Below are 20414 nucleotides of genomic sequence, written 5' to 3' on the forward strand. Positions count from 1 at the left end.
TTGCCAACTGTATAGAGCTTCTCTATCTTTGACTGCAAATAATATAATCATTCTGATTTTGGTACTGACCATCTCATGATGTCCATGTGTAGAAATGTCTCTTGTGTTTTTGAAGAGGGTATTTCCTATGACCCATATCTTCTCTTGTCAAGACTCTTTTAGCCTTTCCCCTGCTTCATTTCGTACTCCAAGGCCAAACTTGCCTGTTACTCCAGGTATCCATTTATTCCTACCTTTGCATTCCAGTTCCCTGTATGAAAAGCAGATTTTTTTGTTTTGATGTTTTGATCTAGAATGTAATATAAGTCTTCATAGAACCAGTCAACTTCATATACTTTGACATTAGTGGATGGGCATAGACTTGGATTATTGTGATTTTAAGTGACTTGCCTTGGAAATGAATGGAGATAAGTTTGTCATTGTTGAAAATGAACCCAAGTACTCCATTTCAGACTCCTCTGTTGGCTGTGTGGGCTACTCCATTTCTCCTAAGGAATTCTTGCCCATAGTTCTAACAGTTAGAACCAGAATGGAACAACAACTGGTTCAAAATTGGGAAAGGAATATGTTAAGGCTGTATATTGTCACCCTACTAATTTAACATCATACAAAATTCCAGACTGGAATTATATTTGAATTTGAATTAAATTTGCCCATTCCTGTCCATTTCAATTAACTGATTCATAAGTCCTGATGTCATAATGAGTACCCTATTTTTATTTTATTTTATTTTTTTTATGTCTAGAGCTTTGTAGTATAGTCTGAAGTCAGGGAGTGTCATTCCTCCAGCTCCATTTTTCTTTCTCAAGATTGCTTTGTCTATTTTTGGCCTTTTGTGTCTCCATTCAAATTGTAAGTTTCTTTTTTTTTTTTTTCCCTAGTTCTGTGACAAATTGCCATTGATAATTACGTACAGATTGCATTGAATCTGTAGATTGTTTTTGATATTACAGTCATTTTGACAATATTGATTTTCTAATCAAAGATAATGGTATATCCTTCCATCTGTTTTTGTCTTCAATTTCTTTCATTAGTGTACTACAGTTTTCAGATTACAGATCTTCTGTCTCCTTAGGTTTATTCTCCAAAGAAGACATGCAGATGGGCAAGACACCCATGAAAAGATGCTCATATCACTAATTATTAGAGAGATTCAAATCAAAACTACAGCATGATATTCCTTAACATGAGTCAAAAGAGCTATGCTGGCGAGTATGTGGAGAGAAGGTAACCCTCCTACACTGTTAGTTGATACAGCCACTATGGAGACAAGTATTTACACTCCTTTGAAACTAAAAACAGAGCTACCATATAACCCTGCAATCTTGTCCCAGGCATGGATCTGGTGAAAAACTTGGTCTAAGAGGAAACACACACCCTAATGTTCATTGCAGCCCTGTTTACAATAGTCATGATATGGAATCAACCTAAATGTCCATCAACAGAGAAATGGGTAAAGAAGATGTGGTACATATGTACAATGGAATATTACTCATCCACTAAAAGAATGAAATAATGTAATTTGCAAAAATATGGATGGACCTAGAGAGTGTTATACTGAGTGAAGTTAGACAGAGAAGGAGAAAAATTCTAAGACGTCCCCTATATATGGAATCTTAAATTTTGCAAACAGACTTATTTGTGGAACAGAAACAGACTCACAGACTTAGAGAAGGAATTTATGGTTGCCAGGGGGAATGATGGGAGAAGAGACAGGGAATTTGGGTGGACATGAACATACTGCTATTTTTTAAGTGGATGACAAATAAGGACCTACTGTATAGCACAGGGAACTCTGTGGAGTGTAATGTGGCAAATTTGATAGGAAGGGAGTTTGGGTGAGAATGGTCACATGCATATGTGTGGCTGAGTCCCTTCGCTATTTACCTGAAGTTAGCACAACAGTGTTAATCGGCTATATGCCAATACTAAATCAAAAGTTAAACAAGATACATCATGTTCAAGTTCCTGAAACTTAGAGAAAAAAAAAATCTCATAAACAGCTAGATAGATATGCAATACTTATTGGGGATAAATATTATGCGATACATATTTGGAAAAAAGGATTCAAGCTTCGGTGGAAATCTCATCAATGAGCATAGAGCCAGAAAGAAGTGAGAACATTTTTCCAAAGCTGGATGAAAAAAACTGTCAACTCCAAATTCTTGTAAACTATCCTTTTGAATTAAAGGGAGAAAGAAAGGATTTCCCGAACAAAGCAAAACTGAGAGAATTTGTCTCCAACAGAACTATGCTTAAGAACTTTTCAAAAGCAAAATAGAAAAAGAATTGAGATTTTAGAATGGAGTTTTTTTTTTAAGAAAGGGTAAGTATAATAAGAGTGTGATTTCCCTGTTGATTTAATTACAGTTGTGCAAAATTGTCATCTGATATGGTGCTCAATGTATATAGAGAGGATACTACAGACATTTATATTAAAAATGTGGAGAGAACCAATAAATCTAAATGGAAGTAAGCATTCCACATTTCATCTGAGGTGGTAAAATGTCAGCAACAGTAGGGAGTGAATAACTACCTGCTGCTGCTGCTAAGTCACTTCAGTCGTATCCAACTCTGTGTGACCCCATAGATGGCAGCCCACAAGGCTCCCCTGTCCCTGGGATTTTCCAGACCAAGAGTACTGGAGTGGGGTGCCATTGCCTTCTCTGTATAAACTACCTAAGTGTATCTTAATACCTAGAGAGACAAAGAAAACCGTGCAAAGATGTATACTCAAAAACAATGTAGATCCAAGTCAAATTATTTTATAATGTTCAAAAATCCACAAGGAAGTCAAGAAAAGAAAAACGTTGAGAAATGAAGGAAACAAACACAGAACAAATAAGAAAATGGCAGACTGTCCTTGATAGTTAATAAGTCACTTTAAATATAAATGGTCTTAAACACATCAATTAAAAACCTGAAAATGCCAGGGTAGACACCTAAACAAGACTCAACTGTATGTTGTATATATAAAAAAAAAAGTCGCTTCAAACATGAAAACATGTTCAAGTGGAGATTGCAAAAATTACACACCAGGCAAAAGTTAACTAGAAAAATTAGAAGTGGCCAATGTACATGGAACAACAGATTGGTTCCAAATAGGAAAAGGAGTACATCAAGGTTGGATATTGTCACCCTGCTTATTTAACTTATATGCAGAGCACATCATGAGAAATGCTGGGCTGGAAGAAGCATAAGCTGGAATCAAGATTGCCTGGAGAAATATCAATCACCTCAGATATGCAGAGTCATCTGCAAGGGAGGTGTCAACCTCCCTTGTGGCAGAAAGTGAAGAGGAACTAAAAAGCCCCTAGATGAAAGTGAAAGAGGAGAGTGAAAAAGTTGCCTTACAGCTCAACATTCAGAAAACTAAGATCATGGCATCTGGTCGCATCACTTCATGGCCAATAGATGGGGAAACAGTGGAAACAGTGTCAGACTTTATTTTTTTGGGCTCCAAAATAACTGCAGATGGTGACTGCAGCCATGAAATTAAAAGACGCTTGCTCCTTGGAAGGAAAGTTGTGACCAATCTAGATAGTATATTGAAAAGCAGAGATATCACTTTGCCAACAAAGGTCCGTCTAGTCAAGGCTATGGTTTTTCCAGTAGTCATGTATGGATGTGACAGCGGGACTGTGAAGAAGGCTGAGTGCTGAAGAATTGATGCTTTGGAACTGCATTGTTGGAGAAGACTCCTGAGAGTCCCTTGGACTGCAACGAATTCCAACCAGTCCATCCTAAAGGAGATCAGTCCTGGGTGTTCATTGGAAGGACTGATGCTGAAGCTGAAATTCCAATATTTTGGCCACCTCATGTGAAGGGTTGACTCATTGGAAAAGGCCCTGATGCTGGGAGGGGTTTGGGGCAGGAGAAAGGAATGACAGAGGATGAGATGGCTGGATGGCATCACTGACTCGATGGACATGAGTTTGAGTGAACTCTGGGAGTTGGTGATGGACAGGGAAGCCTGGCGTGCTGTGATTCATGGGATCACAGAGTTGGACACGACTGAGTGACTGAACTGAACTGAACTGAATGTACTTCTTGGTTTGGATTCCCATCCTATATGATCTCTAAACACTGAAGTGTCCCAGTACCAAGTTCAGACTCTTTATTTTTATGTGTACACTAGTTATTCTTCAGTCATCAAGTCGTGTCTAACACTTTGTGACCACACAGACTGCTCATGCCAGGTTTCCAGGTCCCTGACATCTCCCAGAGTTGCCTAAGTTCATGTCCATTGAATCGGTGATGTCACCCAAACATCTCATCTTCTGTCACCCTCTTCTCTGTCTGCCTTCAACCTTCAGATGAATCAGCTATTCACATCAAGCTTAGCTTGAGGATCTTGAACATAACCTTACTAGCATGGGAGATGACTGCAATTGTCTGGTGATTTGCACATTTTTTAGTACTGCACTTCTTGGGAATTGGTGAGGTTTGACCTTTTCCACTCCTGTGACTACTGCTGGGTTTCCAAATTTGCTGATGTAATGAGTGTAGCACTTTTGTAGCATCATCCTGTAGGATTTTAAATAGCTCTGCTGGAACTCAGCTAGCAACCTACCTTTAAATATCATCCATAGGTACAGCTGCCCACATCTATGTCAGATTTTGTGATCAGGACCCAGCTGCTTATTCCATGTCTCAAAGCGGAATTTATTGGGCTGTTACATGTAACTATGGTATCTTTTACACACTTATCTTCAGAAAACAATTGACTATCTCAATGTTTTAATACAGGAAATGTCCCATTATTCCAACTGCTCAAATCTGGTCAACACTGTCATACAATAAACATGTTAGATCACATATTCAGACCACAAAAGAACTGGATTTTCAGCACCATTTTTTTGCAACTAAAAATTATTCCAGAAAGGCTACTTCATCCTAATTTTGATTCAATATATTTTGTTCTTATTATATATATTATCTAAACTGTGTGGACAGGGTGAGTAAGATACTCTACCTTTGCACTGAGATGGTTTTGTCCAAGTTCCATTTAAACATATGACATCTATCTCCCCCAAAAGTCATAATTCCCAGTGCATTCCTAACGTGCTCTCTCACCACTTTGATATATAGACTTCTGATTTTGTATAATAGCATTTTCCACTTGAGGTGGATTCACACAGGAAATATCTGAATAGAAAGGTAAAAAAAGTATCTCTAGTATAATGATTATCATGAACAGCAAGGAGGAAATAGAATGTCAAATATATTCCATGGTCCTTTCAATTCAACAGTTAATCTGTCATGAAAGACATAATCTGTCATCAGTTTATATATGTATAAATATATAAACTGCAGCTGGAGTGCCAGGGGTCTTGAGGGGGTTTGGCAAACCCTCCTCAATGAGGAGGACCTGGGCTGGAACCTTCTGGAACTCTCTCTTGAGGCAATCATCTCGAACATGTGGAATAGTGGGTTTGAAAGCTATAGCACCTGCTCTTTTGGGGGAGCCGGTGGCTACACACAGTCCCCTGGGAGCTTTGGATCTCCAACAGCTTCCCAGGCCAAAAAGAAATCCAGACCTCGAGCTCAGCACATTGTACCCTGTACCATATCTCAGCTGCTTTCTGCTGCTCTGGTTGATGAAGTATTCAGAATTGGAAATGTTGAGATTTCACAGGTCAGTATTGTGGGGATTATCAGAAATGCAGAGAAGAGTGCAACCAACATTGTTTACAAGATAGATGACATGACAGCTGCACCCACTGATATTCACCAGTGGGTTGACACAGATGATGCCAGCGGTGAAAAAACTGTGGTCCCTCCAGAAACATATGTTAAAGTCATCTGAGATCTTTCCAGAACAAGAAAAGCCTGGCAGCCTTTAAGATCATGCCCCTGGAGGATATGAATGAGTTCACCACACATATTCTGGAAGTAGTCAATGCACACACGATGCTGAGCAAGTCGAACAGTCAGCCTTCAGCAGGGAGAGCACCTATCATCAGTCCAGGAATGGGTGAAGCTGGGAACTTCAGTGGGATTAACTTCATACCAGCAAATGGCCTCATGTACCAGGTGCTGAATTTGATCAAGGCTTGCCCAAGAACTGAAGGATTGAACTTTCAGGATCTCAAGAACTGACTCCAACACATGTCCGTAGCCTCAATCAAGCTAGCTGTGGATTTTCTAAGGAATGAGGAACACATCTATTCCACCGTGGATGATGATCATTTTAAATCCACAGACATAGAATAAATGGATCTAATTGGGTCCCCAAGATATTTTTCAGTTGGACCTTTTTTTGCAGCCTCTTGTCTCCAGCTGTGCATATAATTGGTGAGTTGACTTTTAGGAAGTAGATTTAGTCTATAAAAGATCTCAACTGACATCCTTTTGAAACTTACTACTACTCTTCTGTGTTTTTGATGGACTTCCCTGGTAGCTCAGACAGTGAAGCGTCTGCCTACAATGAGGAGGACCCGGGCTGGATCCCTGGGTCAGGAAGATCCCCTGGAGGAGGAAACGGCAACCCACTCCAGTATTCATGCCTGGAAAACCCCGTGGACCGAGGAGCCTGGTGTGCTATAATCCATGGGGTTGCAAAGAGTTGGACACGACTGAGAGACTTCTCTGTGTGTGTTTGTGTGTGTGTGTATGTAAGGGAAAGGAAATAAAGCAATATTTTTCAGCATGAATTAAACTTCTGTATCTTAAATATCTCCCCTATACTTCACTAGAAAAGTGATACTCAATTTTTAGGTCACTGAAGAAAAAGAATTTTCCTGGAAATCTCTTTTTGAGGTTAGTATAATAAAAATTATAAAGTATATAAATTCAAAATGAATTTTAAACCATAAGCAAAACATAATAAAAATATCATTTGACATCAAGATTTGGTTTATATATATCCTGTTTATGAGATATAACTTTAGGGCCTTTCAGAAAATAAACACAGTAGGTTCTTCTTCAGAGACTTAATCAATAATTAACACACTTTGAAGAATACTATAGTTGCAAGGAAAAGATGATTAAAGATTTGAACAGAAGATCTGGAAAAATAATAGAAAAATAAAGTGTAAATTTACAAAACTATACTTTAATGATATTTTGGGGCAAATGCTAAGGACATCACCATCAATGATGTGCATTCCTCAGTGTGATTCAAGGGATGCAGAGACTGTAACTACAAGAGGCTGTAGCCATGGGTCCTAAACTGAAATATACACAGAATTCCTTGGGAACCATCAAGACATTGTCAGAGTTGCAGCCCCAGAGGTTTTGATTCAACAAGTGTGAGTAAGCCTGTGAATCTGCTTCCATATCTAACAGTTTACAGAATGTGCTGAGAATGCTCTGCCAGGACTGTGCTTTGAGAACTATTGGGCTGCAAAACCAAACACTGGGAACATAAGCCCATCCCTTTTTATGTTCAGGCACAAACTGCTTTTGACCTGGCCTAACAGTAATCTATGTCCATTTAATGATAGTGGAGGCAATTTTCTACATTATATTATTTCAGATACTTATATAAATTTAAAAATTTACCAAAGTACCTCTGCATGCTGGCCTTCCTATCCATTTGCTCTTAATACACTGTATAGTATTAGATCCATCCAACTGATAATATGATAGACACTTAAAAGCCACTTGTTCTCCTGACCCATAGAAATCCTTCTCCTGATCTATGAGTACAGCATCCTCAAAGATGGGAAAGTTAACACAATTTGTGCCTGAAAGAGAAAAGATTATGCATTTGTTCAGTACATCTTTAAAGATGCATAACGACCACTGATTATATTCCAGAAAATAAATAGCTACATATCAAATGAATGAATATTCTACAGCATTTCTCTTATACCTTGAGACAAATGTCAGAAATCTTGATTTAGTCACATTGACTGTCTCTATATTATCAAAAATACAACATGGGAATGGTGACATTCTAAGAGGTAGAGCTGCATACTTCTCAAATTTAAGTTATCTTCTCCCATGACAGCCCACCTAAATTATGAATGTTTCTATTTTTGCTTTTATCAAAATATGTTACCTTGCATTATGTTAAGTGCCTTAGAAAATTGCATATTACAAAGAAATGATTGACAAATTAACAGCAAATTAAGTAGTGTTAAGAGCAGAGTTCAACCATGGTACAGGAACAGAGACCAGAAATCTGAGATGTATATCAGAGGATGTTCAAACTCAAACTGCACCCAAGATGATGTGAAACAGATAGTTTAGTGTTATCAAATCACCAACCTCCATTGGATCACAGAAAAAGCAAGGAAATTCCAGAAAAACATCTACTTCTTCTTCATTGACTATGCTAAAGCCCTTGATTGTGTGGATCACAACAAACTGTGGAAAATTCTTGAAGAGATGGGAATACCAGACCACCTTGCCTTCCTCCTGAGAAAACTATGCAGGTGAAGAAGTAACAGTTAGATCTGTACATGGACAATTGACTGGCTGAAAATTGGGAAAAGAGTATTTCAAGGGTGTATATTGTCATCCTGCCTATTTAACTTATATGCAGAGTACATCATGCAAAATGCCTGGTGGAATGAAGCATCAAGATTGCCAGGAGAAATACCAATAACCTCAGCTATGCCTCAGATGACACCACCTTAATGGCAGAAAGTAAAGAAGAACTAAAGGGCCTCTTGGTGAAGGTGGAAGAAGAGACTGAAAAAGCTGGCTTAAAACTCAACATTCAAAAAATGGAGATCATGTCATCTAGTCCCAACACTTTATGGAAAATAATGCAGAAAAAATGGAAACAGTGACAGAATTTGTTTTCTTGGGCTCTAAAATCACTGTGAATGGTCACTGCAGCCATGAAACTAAAAGACACTTGCTCCTTGGAAGAGAAGCTATGACAAACCTCGACAGCATATTAAAAAGCAGAGACATCACTTTACCTACAAAGGTCCACCTAGCCAAAGCTATGACTTCCAGTAGTCATGTATGATTTGAAAGTTGGACAATAAAGAAGAGTCGGGCTGAGTGCCAAATAATTGATACTTTTGAACTATGGTACTGGAGAAGACCCTTGAGAGTACCTTGCACTGCAAGATCAAAGCAGTCAATCCTAAAAAAAATTGACCCTGAATATTCATTCGAAGGACTGATACTGAAGCTGAAGCTCCAATACTTTGTTTACCTGATACGAAGAGCTGGCTTATTGGAAAAGACCCTGATGCTGGGAAAGATTGAGGGCAGGAGGAGAAGGGGACAGCAAACAATGAGATGGTTGAACATCATCACCAATTCAATGGACATTAGTTTAAGCAAACACCAGGAGACAGTGAAGGACAGGGATGCCTGGCTTGCTACAGTCCATAGGGTCGCAAAGAGTCATAAATGACTGAATGATGGAACTACAACAGCAAATCAAACTTTTATTATTTCTAGGGTTATTAATTCTCTACCAGAATTCAGAACTTTTCATAGATACCTTGTTATATTCTAGAATTACTGCTTAATTTCATATTTGGGCCATTTATGCTTTGAATTAAAAGATATGTGTCAGCTTTAGAATAAAAGGAAAAACACTATACTTATGCAATCTTGTGGACGAGACCATTCCCCTCCTAAATATCTTACAGATGCAGGTCCATCAGTTCCAAACCCTTCATCACAGTCGTAAGTAACTTCTTCTCCATACTGGTAACTTTCTTGTGAGATACAACACCATTCTGAATATAAGGTGGAAGTCCACAAGGAAGTCCTGGGAAGAAATGAAAGAATGATTTCATGTTTTGCTAACTTTGAAATTTAATTTGATGTACTGGTCAACATACTTGGTAGTTTTACTTGAAAATAATAAATCATTATACAGGAACTTCTATGACATGGGAGGAAAGTGCACAAATTTTTCTTAAAATTACCATTCTGGTGTGTGTCCACTTGAGCAAGAACTTGAAACTAAAATTACCAATATATGAAAGAAACCATCAGTGCTTCTCTAACCAATCATGAGTAATAAAAGAAAAACACATTGAGACTCCACACATAATCTTAGGAAAAGTACTATATATTGCAAGAAATTAAAAGAGACATTTTAAGGAAGATATATGAAGTTTTTTTGAAACTTAAATAGAAATATAAAAAGGTTTACCAATATAAATAGTTGTTTAATTTTATTGCACATCCAGTGTTAATACAAAATAATTGCCAGGTTGAAAAGTGATTCTCTATAGAACTAATGAAATTATTAATAGCAAAAATGATTAATTTTATATGTCAAATTTGATTTAATGTATATATATATAGCTCTATACAGTCAGCAAAAACAGGACCAGGAGCTGACTGTGGCTCAGACCATGAACTCCTTATTGCCAAATTCAGACTTAAATTGAAGAAAGTAGGGAAAACCACTAGACCATTCAGGTATGACCTAAATCAAATCCCTTATGATTATATAGTGGAAGTGAGAAATAGATTTAAGGGCCTAGATCTGATAGATAGGGTGCCTGATGAGCTATGGAATGAGTTTCGTGACACTGTACAGGAGACAGGGATCAAGAACATCCCCATGGAAAAGAAATACAAAAAAGCAAAATGGCTGTCTGGGGAGGCCTTATAAATAGCTGTGAAAAGAAGAGAAGTGAAAAGCAAAGGAAAGATATAAACATCTGAATGCAGAGTTTCAAAGAATAGCAAGAAGAGATAAAAAAGCCTTCAGCGATCAATGCAAAGGAAAACAACAGAAGGGGAAAGGCTAGAGATCACTTCAAGAAAATTTCATGCAAAGATGGGCTCGATAAAGGACAGAAATGGTATGGACCTAACAGAAGCAGAAGATATTAAGAAGAGATGGCAAGAATACACAGAAGAACTGTACAAAAAAGATCTTCATGACCCAAATAATCACGATGGTGTGATCATTGACCTAGAGCCAGACATCCTGGAATGTGAAGTCAAGTGGGCCTTAGAAAGCATCACTATGAACAAAGCTAGTGGAGGTGATAGAATTCCAGTTGAGCTATTCCAAATCCTGAAATATGATGCTGTGAAAGTGCTGCACTCAATATGCCAGCAAATTTGGAAAACTCAGCAGTGGCCACAGGACTGGAAAAGGTCAGTTTTCATTCCAATCCCAAAGAAAGGCAATGCCAAAGAATGCTCAGACTACCGCACAATTGCACTCATCTCACATGCTAGTAAAGTAATGCTCAATATTCTCCAAGCCAGGCTTCAGCAATATGTGAACCATCAACTTCCTGATGTTCAAGCTGGTTTTAGAAAAGGCAGAGGAAACAGAGATAAAATTGCCAACATCTGCTGGATCATGGAAAAAGCAAGAGAGTTCCAGAAAAACATCTATTTCTGCTTTATTGACTATGCCAAAACCTTTGACCATGTAGATCACAATAAACTGTGGAAAACTCTGAAAGAGATGGGAATACCAGACCACCTGATCTGCCTCCTGAGAAATGTGTATGCAGGTCAGGAAGCAACAGTTAGAACTGGATGTGGAACAACATACTGGTTCCAAATAGGATAAGGAGTACATCAAGCTGTATATTGTCACCCTGCTTATTTAACTTCTATGCAGAGTACATCATGAGAAATGCTGAACTGGAAGAAACACAAGCTGGAATCAAGATTGCCAGGAGAAATATCAATAACCTCAGATATGCAGATGACACCACCCTCATGGCAGAAAGTGAAGAGGAACTCAAAATCCTCTTGATGAAAGTGAAAGTGCAGAGTGAAAAAGTTGGCTTAAAGCTCAACATTCAGAAAACGAAGATCATGGCATCCGGTCCCATCACTTCATGGGAAATAGATGGGGAAACAGTGGAAACAGTGTCAGACTTTATTTTTGGGGGCTCCAAAATTACTGCAGATGGTGACTGCAGCCATGAAATTAAAAGACGCTTACTCCTTGGAAGGAAAGTTATGACCAACCTAGGTAGCATATTCAAAAGCAGAGACATTACTTTGCCAACACAGGTTCGTCTAGTCAAGGCTATGGTTTTTCCAGTGGTTATGTATGGATGTGAGAGTTGGACTGTGAATAAGGCTGAGCACCAAAAAATTGATGCTTTTGAACTGTTGTGTTGGAGAAGACTCTTTTTTTTTTTTTTTAATTTTTAAACTTTACATAATTGTATTAGTTTTGCCAAATATCAGAATGAATCCACCACAGGTATGCATGTGTTCCCCATCCTGAACCCTCCTCCCTCCTCCCTCCCCATACCATCCCTCTGGGTCGTCCCAGTGCACTAGCCCCAAGCGTCCAGTATCGTGCATCGAACCTGGACTGGCATCTCGTTTCATACATGGTATTTTACATGTTTCAATGCCATTCTACCAAATCTTCCCACCTTCTCCCTCTCCCACAGAGTCCATAAGACTGTTCTATACATCACTGTCTCTTTTGCTCTCGTTCACAGGGTTATTGTTACCATCTTTCTAAATTCCATATATATGCGTTAGTATACTGTATTGGTGTTTTTCCTTCTGGCTTACTTCACTCTGTATAATAGGCTCCAGTTTCATCCACCTCATTAGAACTGATTCAAATGTATTCTTTTTAATGGCTGAGTAATACTCCATTGTGTATATGTACCATAGCTTTCTTATCCATTCATCTGCTGATGGGCATCTAGGTTGCTTCCATGTCCTGGCTATTATAAACAGTGCTGCGATGAACATTGGGGTACACGTGTCTCTTTCCCTTCTGGTTTCCTCAGTGTGTATGCCTAGCAGTGGGATTGCTGGATCATAAGGCAGTTCTATTTCCAGTTTTTTAAGGAATCTCCACACTGTTCTCCATAGTGGCTCTACTAGTTTGCATTCCCACCAACAGTGTAAGAGGGTTCCCTTTTCTCCACACCCTCTCCAGCATTTATTATTTGTAGACTTTTGGATCGCAGCCATTCTGACTGGTGTGAAATGGTACCTCATAGTGGTTTTGATTTGCATTTCTCTGATAATGAGTGATGTTGAGCATCTTTTCATGTGTTTGTTAGCCAAGACTCTTGAGAGTCCCTTGGACTGCAAGGAGATCCAACCAGTCCATTCTAAAGGAGATCAGCCCTGGGATTTCTTTGGAAGGAATGATGCTAAAGCTGAAACTCCAGTACTTTGGCCACCTCATGCGAAGAGTTGACTCATTGGAAAAGACTCTGATTCTGGGAGGGATTGGGAGCAGGAGGAGGAAGGGACGACAGAGGATGAGATGGCTGGATGGCATCACTGACTCGATGGACATGAGTCTGAGTGAACGCTGAGGGTTGGTGATGGACAGGGAGGCCTGGCGATCTGCAATTCATGGGGTCGCAAGAGTTGGACATGACTGAGCGACTGATCTGATCTGATCTGATATACATTTTATTTTAATACATAAATGATGTATAAATAGATAAGTTACTTGATGTATTTAGAAATCTAAAGGATCAAGTCTCATGACTTTGATGACAATTGATTAGTTTTAATGAATGATACTGAAAATAGATTTTGGTTTGCCTAGTGTCCTCCCCTACACACTGAGGTGGAGAGCTCCACTTTCCCATTTGGCATATTATCACATTATTTTCAGATATCTCGAAGCCTTCTTCACATATATAACTTAACTTCGTCCCATGTGCATACAGCCTTTGTTTGTGTATTTCTCTCCTTTCTTTTGCAGAGCTAGATGAGTTAATGGTTCCATGGTCTATTTGAGGTGGTTGAGAACATCCAATTTTTTCTATATGAAGTACAGAGATCAAAGAGTAAAGTACAAATATAATCTTTATTATTTAAATTTATTTATTTTAATTAGAGGCTAATTACTTTACAATATTGTATTGGTTTTGCCATACATCAGCATGAATCTGCCACGAGTGTACACGTGTTCCCAATCCTGAACCCCCCTCCCACCTCCCTCCCCAAAATATAATCTTTAAATTAAAAAAAATTTTTTTTGAAAATCTTTTAAATATAATCAAATATTACTTTGGATTTTAAAATAAGAAAAAAAAAGAAAGAAAAGAATACTCAGAACAATTTACAGAATTTTAAAACTGACAGATATTTGAAACTTGCAAGCTATTTGTCTCCATAAACACTATGCTACTACTACTTGTTCAATATGCCCCTTCATCCTTTTTTAAATGAATTTTTTATTGAAATGTTGGATGTATAACAGTATGTTAGCTCCATATGGGCTACAAAATGATTTTACTTTTACATACATTATAAAATGACTAGCAGTATGTCTAGTAACAATAGTTCCTAACAAATTTATTACAATGTTATTGACCATATTCTGTATGCTGTATGTTATATCCCCCTGGTCTCCTTATTACATAATTGGAGTTTGTACATCAAAATCCCCGGTATCTACTTTGCCAACCCCCTCCTCCTTTCTTGCAAGAACCACTAATTTTCTGTATCTGTATGAGCCTGTTTTCCTTTTGTTTTGTTTTTAGATTCCACAAATAAGTGAAATCACGTGGCATTTGTCTTTTTCTATCTGACCTATATCTCTTAGAATAAATACATCCTAGACATACCCATGTTGTTGCAAATGGAAACGTTTCATACTTCATGGCTCGGTCATAGTTCATATCGTGTGTATGTATAAAACACCTTCTTTATCTACTTATATATCAGTTGATTCTTTAGGTGGCTTCCAAGTCTTGGTTATTGTGTGTAATGCTGCAGTGAACATTGGAGTGCATAATCTTTTTAGATTAGTGTTTTTGGTTCCTATGAATAAATATCCAGTAGTGGATTAGCTGGATCATATGAGAGTCTTATTTTTAATTTTTAAAGGAAATCACACATTCTTTTCCATAGCAACTCTGCCAGTTTACAATCCCACCAACAGTGCACAAAGATTCCCTTTCCTCCACATCTTTGACAACACTTGATATTGTCCTTTTCATGGTAGCCATTATGACAGGTGTGAAGGGACATCACACTATGGTTGCAATATGATTTTCCTGAATACAGTAGTCTTGGCTGCAAGTTCTTCCCTTTCATTACCTTGTATATGTTGTGCCAATCCATTGTGACCTAAAAAATATTCTTCAGAAGCTGTTGATACTTGTTAGGGTCTCCTTGTAGGTAACTACTGCCTTTTCTCTTGAAGGAGAAGAGGGTAACAGAGGATGATATGGTTGGGTGACATCACCATTTCAATGGACATGAACTTGGGCAAACTCAAGGAGATGGTGAGAGACAGGAAAGCCTGGCATGTTGCAGTCCATGGGGTCGCAAAGAGTTGGACACAACTTGGCAACTGAACAACAATTTTCTTTTACTTAATTTTTTATTTTAATTGAGGGCTAATTACTTTACAATATTGTGGTGGCTTTTGCCATACATTGACATGAATCAGACACAGGTATACCCCCATCCCGAACCCCCCTCCCACCTCCCTCCCTATTCCACCCCTCTGGGTTGTCCCAGTGCACCAGCTTTGAGTACCCTGTTTCATGCATCAAACTTGGACTGGTGATCTATTTCACAAATGGTAATATACATGTTTCAATGCTATTCTCTCAAATCATCCCCCCTTGCCTTCTCCCACAGAGTCTAAAATTCTGTTCTTTACATCTGTGTCTCTTTTGCTGTCTTGCGTATAGGGTCGTCATGACCATCTTTCTAAATTCCATATATATGCATTAATATACTGTATTGGTGTTTTTCTTTCTGACTTATATCACTCTGTATAATGGGCTCCAGTTTCATACACCTCATTAGAACTGATTCCAATGCAATCTTTTTAATAGCTGAGTAATATTCCTGTTGTGCATATGTACCAGAACTTTCTTATCCATTCGTCTGCTGATGGACATCTAGGTTGGTTCCATGTCTTAGCTATTGTAAACAGTGTTACGATGAACACTGGGGTACATGTTTCTCTTTTAATTCTGTTTTCTTCAACGGGTATGCCCAGCAGTGGGACTGCTGGGTCATATGGTAGATCTGTTTTCAGTTTTTTTTTAAGGAATCTCCACACTGTTACCCATAGTGGTTGTAGTAGTTTGCATTCCCACCAACAGTGTAAGAGGGTTCCCTTTTCTCCACACCTTCTCCTGCATTAGACTTTTAGATAGCAGCCATTCTGACTGGCAGGAGATGGTACCTCACTGTGGTTTTGATTTGCATTTCTCTGACAATGAGTGATGCTGAGCATTTTTCGATGTGTTTGTTAGCCATCTGTATGTCTTCTTTGGAGAAATGTCTGCTTAGTCCTTTGTCCCATTTTTGGATTGGGTCGTTTGTTTTTCTGGTATTGAGCTGCATGAGTTGTTTATATGATTTTGAGATTAGTTCTTTGTCAGTCGCTTTGTTTGCTATTATTTTCTCCCACTCTGAAGGCAGTCTTTTCACCTTGCTTAGAGTTTTCTTCATTGTGCAAAAGCTGTTACATTTAATTAGGTCTCATTTGTTTATTTTTGCTTTTATATCCATTACTCTGTGAGGTGAGTCATAGAGGATCTTGCTGTGGTTTATGTCAAGAGTGTTTTGCCTATGTTTTCCTCAAGGAGTTTTATAGTTTCTGATCTTACGTTTAGATTTAAATCCATTTTGAGTTTACTTTTATGTATGGTGTTGGAAGGTGTTCTAGTTTCCTTATTTTACAGATGGTTGACTACTTTTCCCAGCACCATTTGTTAAAGAGATTGTGTTTACTCCATTGTATATTTTTGCCTCCTTTGTCAAAGATAAGGTGTCCACAGGTTTATGGGTTTATCTCTGGGATTTCTATTTTGTTCCATTGATCTATATTTCTGGCTTTGTACCAGTACAATACTATCTTGATGACTGTAGCTTTGTAGTATAGTCTGAAGTCAGGCAGATTGATTCCTCCAGTGCCATTCTTATTTCTCAAGATTGCTTTGGCTATTCGAGGTTTTTTGTATTTACATAAAATTGTGAAATTATTTGTTCTAGTTCTGTGAAAAAATGTCATTGCACTGAATCTATAGATTGCTTTGAGTAGTATATTCATTTTCAGTATATTGATTCTTCTTATCCATCAACATGTTTCTCCATCTATTTGTGTCATCTTTGATTTCCTTCATCAGTGTTTTATAGCTTTCCATGTATAGGTCTTTTGTTTCTTTAGGTAGATTTATTCCTAAGTATTTTATTCATTTCATCACAGTGATGAATGTGATTCTTTCCATAAATTCTCTTTCTGTTTTCTCATTGTTAGTGAATAGGAATACAAGGGATTTCTGTGTATTAATTTTATATCCTGAAAACTTACTATATTCATTGATTAGCTCTAGTAATTTTCTCATGGTGTCTTTAGGGTTTTCTATGTAGAGGATCATGTCATCTGCAAACCATAAGAGTTTTACTTCTTCTTTTCCAATCTGGATTCCTTTATTTCCTTTTCTTCTCTGAGTGTTGTGGATAAAACTTCCAAAACTATGTTAAATAGTAGTGATGAGCATGAGCACCCTTGTCCTGTTCCTCACTTTAGGGGAAATGATGTCAATTTTTTGCCACTGAGGATAATGTTTGCTGTGGGTTTATCATATATGGCTTTTATTATGTTGAGGTATGTTCCTTCTATGCCTTCCTTCTGTAGGGTTTTTTTTTTATTATTATAAATGGATGTTGAGTTTTGTTAAAGGCTTTCTCTGCATCTTTTGAGATAAATATATGGGTTTTTTCCCTTCAATTTGTTAATGTAGTGTATGACATTGATTGATTTGTAAATATTGAGGAATCCTTGCATCCTTGAGATAAAGCCCACTTGGTCATGATGTATGATCTTTTTATTATGTTGTTGGATTCTGCTTGTTAGAATTCTGTTAAGGATTTTTGCATCTATGTTCATCAGTGATATTGGCCTTTAGTGTTCTTTTTCTGTGGCATCTTTGTCTGGTTTTGGAATTAGGGTGATGTTGGCCTCATAGAATGAGTTTGGGACTTTACCTTCCTCTGATACTTTCTGGAAGGGTTTGAGTAGGTAGGTGTTGAAAAGAAAAGTGAAAGTGAAGTTGTTCAGTCGTGTCCGATTCTTTGCAACCCCATGGACTGTAGCCTACCAGGCTTCTCCATCTGTGGGATTTTCTAGGCAAGAGTATTGGAGTGGGTTACCATTTCCTTCTCCAAGGGATCTTCCCTACCCAGGGATTGAACGTGGGTCTACCACATTCAGGCAGATGCTTTATCCTCTGAGCCACCAGGGAAGGATAGGTGTTAGCTTGTCTCTAAATTTTTGATAAATTCACCTATGAAGCCATTTGGTTCTGGGCGTTTGTTTGTTGGAAATTGATTCCAGTTTCTATTTCCATGCTTGTGATGGGCCTATTAAGATTTTCTCTTTCTCCCTGGTTCAGTTCAGGAAGGTTATACTTTTCTTGGAATTCGTCCATTTCTTCCAAGTTATCCATTTTATTGGTATATAGTTGCTGATAGTAGTCTCTTATGATCCTTTGTATTTTTGTGTTGTCTGTTGTGATTTCTCCATTTTCATTTCTAATTTTACTGATTTGATTCTTCCCCCTTTTTTTTCTTTATGAGTCTGGCTAATGGTTTGTCTATTTTATTTATCTTCTCAAAGAAGCAGCTTTTAGTTTTGTTGATTTTTGCTATAGTCTCCTTTGTTTCTCTTTCATTTATTTCTGCCCTAATTTTTATGATTTCCTTCCTTATACTAACCATGGGGTTCTTCTTTTTCTAGTTGTTATAGGTGTACATTTAGCTTATTTTATTTTTCTCTTGTTTCTTGAGATAAGCTTGTAAAGCTATGAACCTCCCTCTTAGCACTCTTTTTACTGATTCCCATATGTTTTCAGTTGTGTATTCACTTTCATTTGTTTCTATGCATATTTTGATTTCCTTTTTGATTTCTTCCATTATTTGTTGGTTATTAAGGATCGTGTTACTTAACCTCCATGTGCTTGTACTTTTAATAGTTTCTTTTTCCTACAGTTGACATCTAATCTTACCACATTGTGATCAGAAAATATCTTTGAAAGGATTTCAATTTTTTTTTTTTTTTGTATTTCCAAGGCTAGATTTATAGCCCAGGATGTGATCTATCCTGGAGAATGGTCCTTGTGCACTTGAGAAAAAGGTGAAATGCACTGTTTGGGGGTGAAATGTCCTATAGATATCAATTAAGTCTAACTAGTCCATTGTATCATTTAAAGTTTGTGTTTCCTTGCTAATTTTCTCTTTGGTTGACATGTCCGTATGTGTGAGTGGGGTATTAAAATCTCTCAGTATTATTGTGTTACTGTTCATTTCTCCTTTCATACTTGTTAGCATTTGCTGTATGTATTGAGCTGCTCCTATGTTGGGTGCATATATATTTATAATTGTTATATCATCTTTTTGGATTGATCCTTTGATCATTAGGTAGTGTCTTTCTTTGTCCCTTTTCATGGCCTTTATTTCAAGTCTATTTTATCTGATATGAGTATTGGACTCCTGCTTTCTTTTGGTCTCCATTTGCATGAAATATCTTTTTCCAGCCCTTTACTTTCAGTCTGTATGTGTCCCCTGTTTTGAGGTGGGTCTCTTTTATTCAGCATATATAGGGGTCTTGTTTTTGTATCCATTCAGCCAGTCTTTGTCTTTTGGTTGGGGCATTCAACCCACTTACATTTAAGGTAATTATTGATAAGTATGATCCCATTGTCATTTACTTTGGAACAACAACATTATTATTATTTTTTCTATTAAATGATAATGTGTCCTGGTATGGACCTCTTCAGGTTCACCTCTCTTTGGGACTGTCTGACTTCTAGACCTGAATGTCTCTTCCCTTCCCCAGGTTAGAAAAGTTTAACTATTATTTCTTTGAATAAGCCTGTCTCTCTCTATTTTAGAACCCCATAATGAGAATGGCACTGATGTTGTCCGAGATGTATGTTAACCTGTCCTCATTTTTTAATTGTTTCTTCTTTTTCTTATGCTATTTAGGAAGTTTCCTCTACCCTGTCTCCCAGGTCTCTGATCCATTTTTCTGAATCCTCTAATCTACTATTGACTTTCTCTAGTGTATTTTTCATTTCAGCTGTTGTATCCTTCAGCACTGCTTAGTCCTCTTTATATTTTCTTATTCTTAAAATTCTGTTTTTATCCATTCTTCTCTATAGTCTACTGAACATCTTTATGGTCATTACCTTGAATGCTTTATTCTGTAGATTGCTTATCTTAACTTTGTTTAATGATTTTCTGAGATTTTGTCTTATTCCTTCATTTGGAATGTATTTCTGTCTCCTGATTTTACCTAACTTTGTGTTTATTTCTAAGAGTTAGGTGTATTCCTGATCTTAGAGAAGTGGTTTTATGCAGAAGTCTATGGGGCCCAACAAAATGGTCCCCTCTGTAGGATCTGTGCAGCAGATCTAGATGCTATAGGGGTGCCCTTCTGTTGTGTCAATGCCAACTACTCTGGGTGCACTGGTAGGCAAGGATCCCACCTCCTCCCCAGGTGGCTGACAGACTGTGCCTCATGTGGTGGCTGCCAGCCCACTCAT

The 20414-nt window shown here is 37.8% G+C and overlaps 1 pseudogene; it reads left to right on the forward strand.

Moving 5' to 3' along the window:
• Nucleotides 1-5389: 5389 nt before the first annotated feature.
• LOC133227540 (replication protein A 32 kDa subunit-like) lies at nt 5390-6216 on the forward strand (annotated as a pseudogene).
• The last annotated feature ends 14198 nt before the right edge of the window (nt 6217-20414 follow it).

Source organism: Bos javanicus, chromosome 16 (genome assembly GCF_032452875.1).
Source record: "Bos javanicus breed banteng chromosome 16, ARS-OSU_banteng_1.0, whole genome shotgun sequence".
In the NCBI taxonomy this organism is placed as follows: Eukaryota; Metazoa; Chordata; class Mammalia; order Artiodactyla; family Bovidae; genus Bos; species Bos javanicus.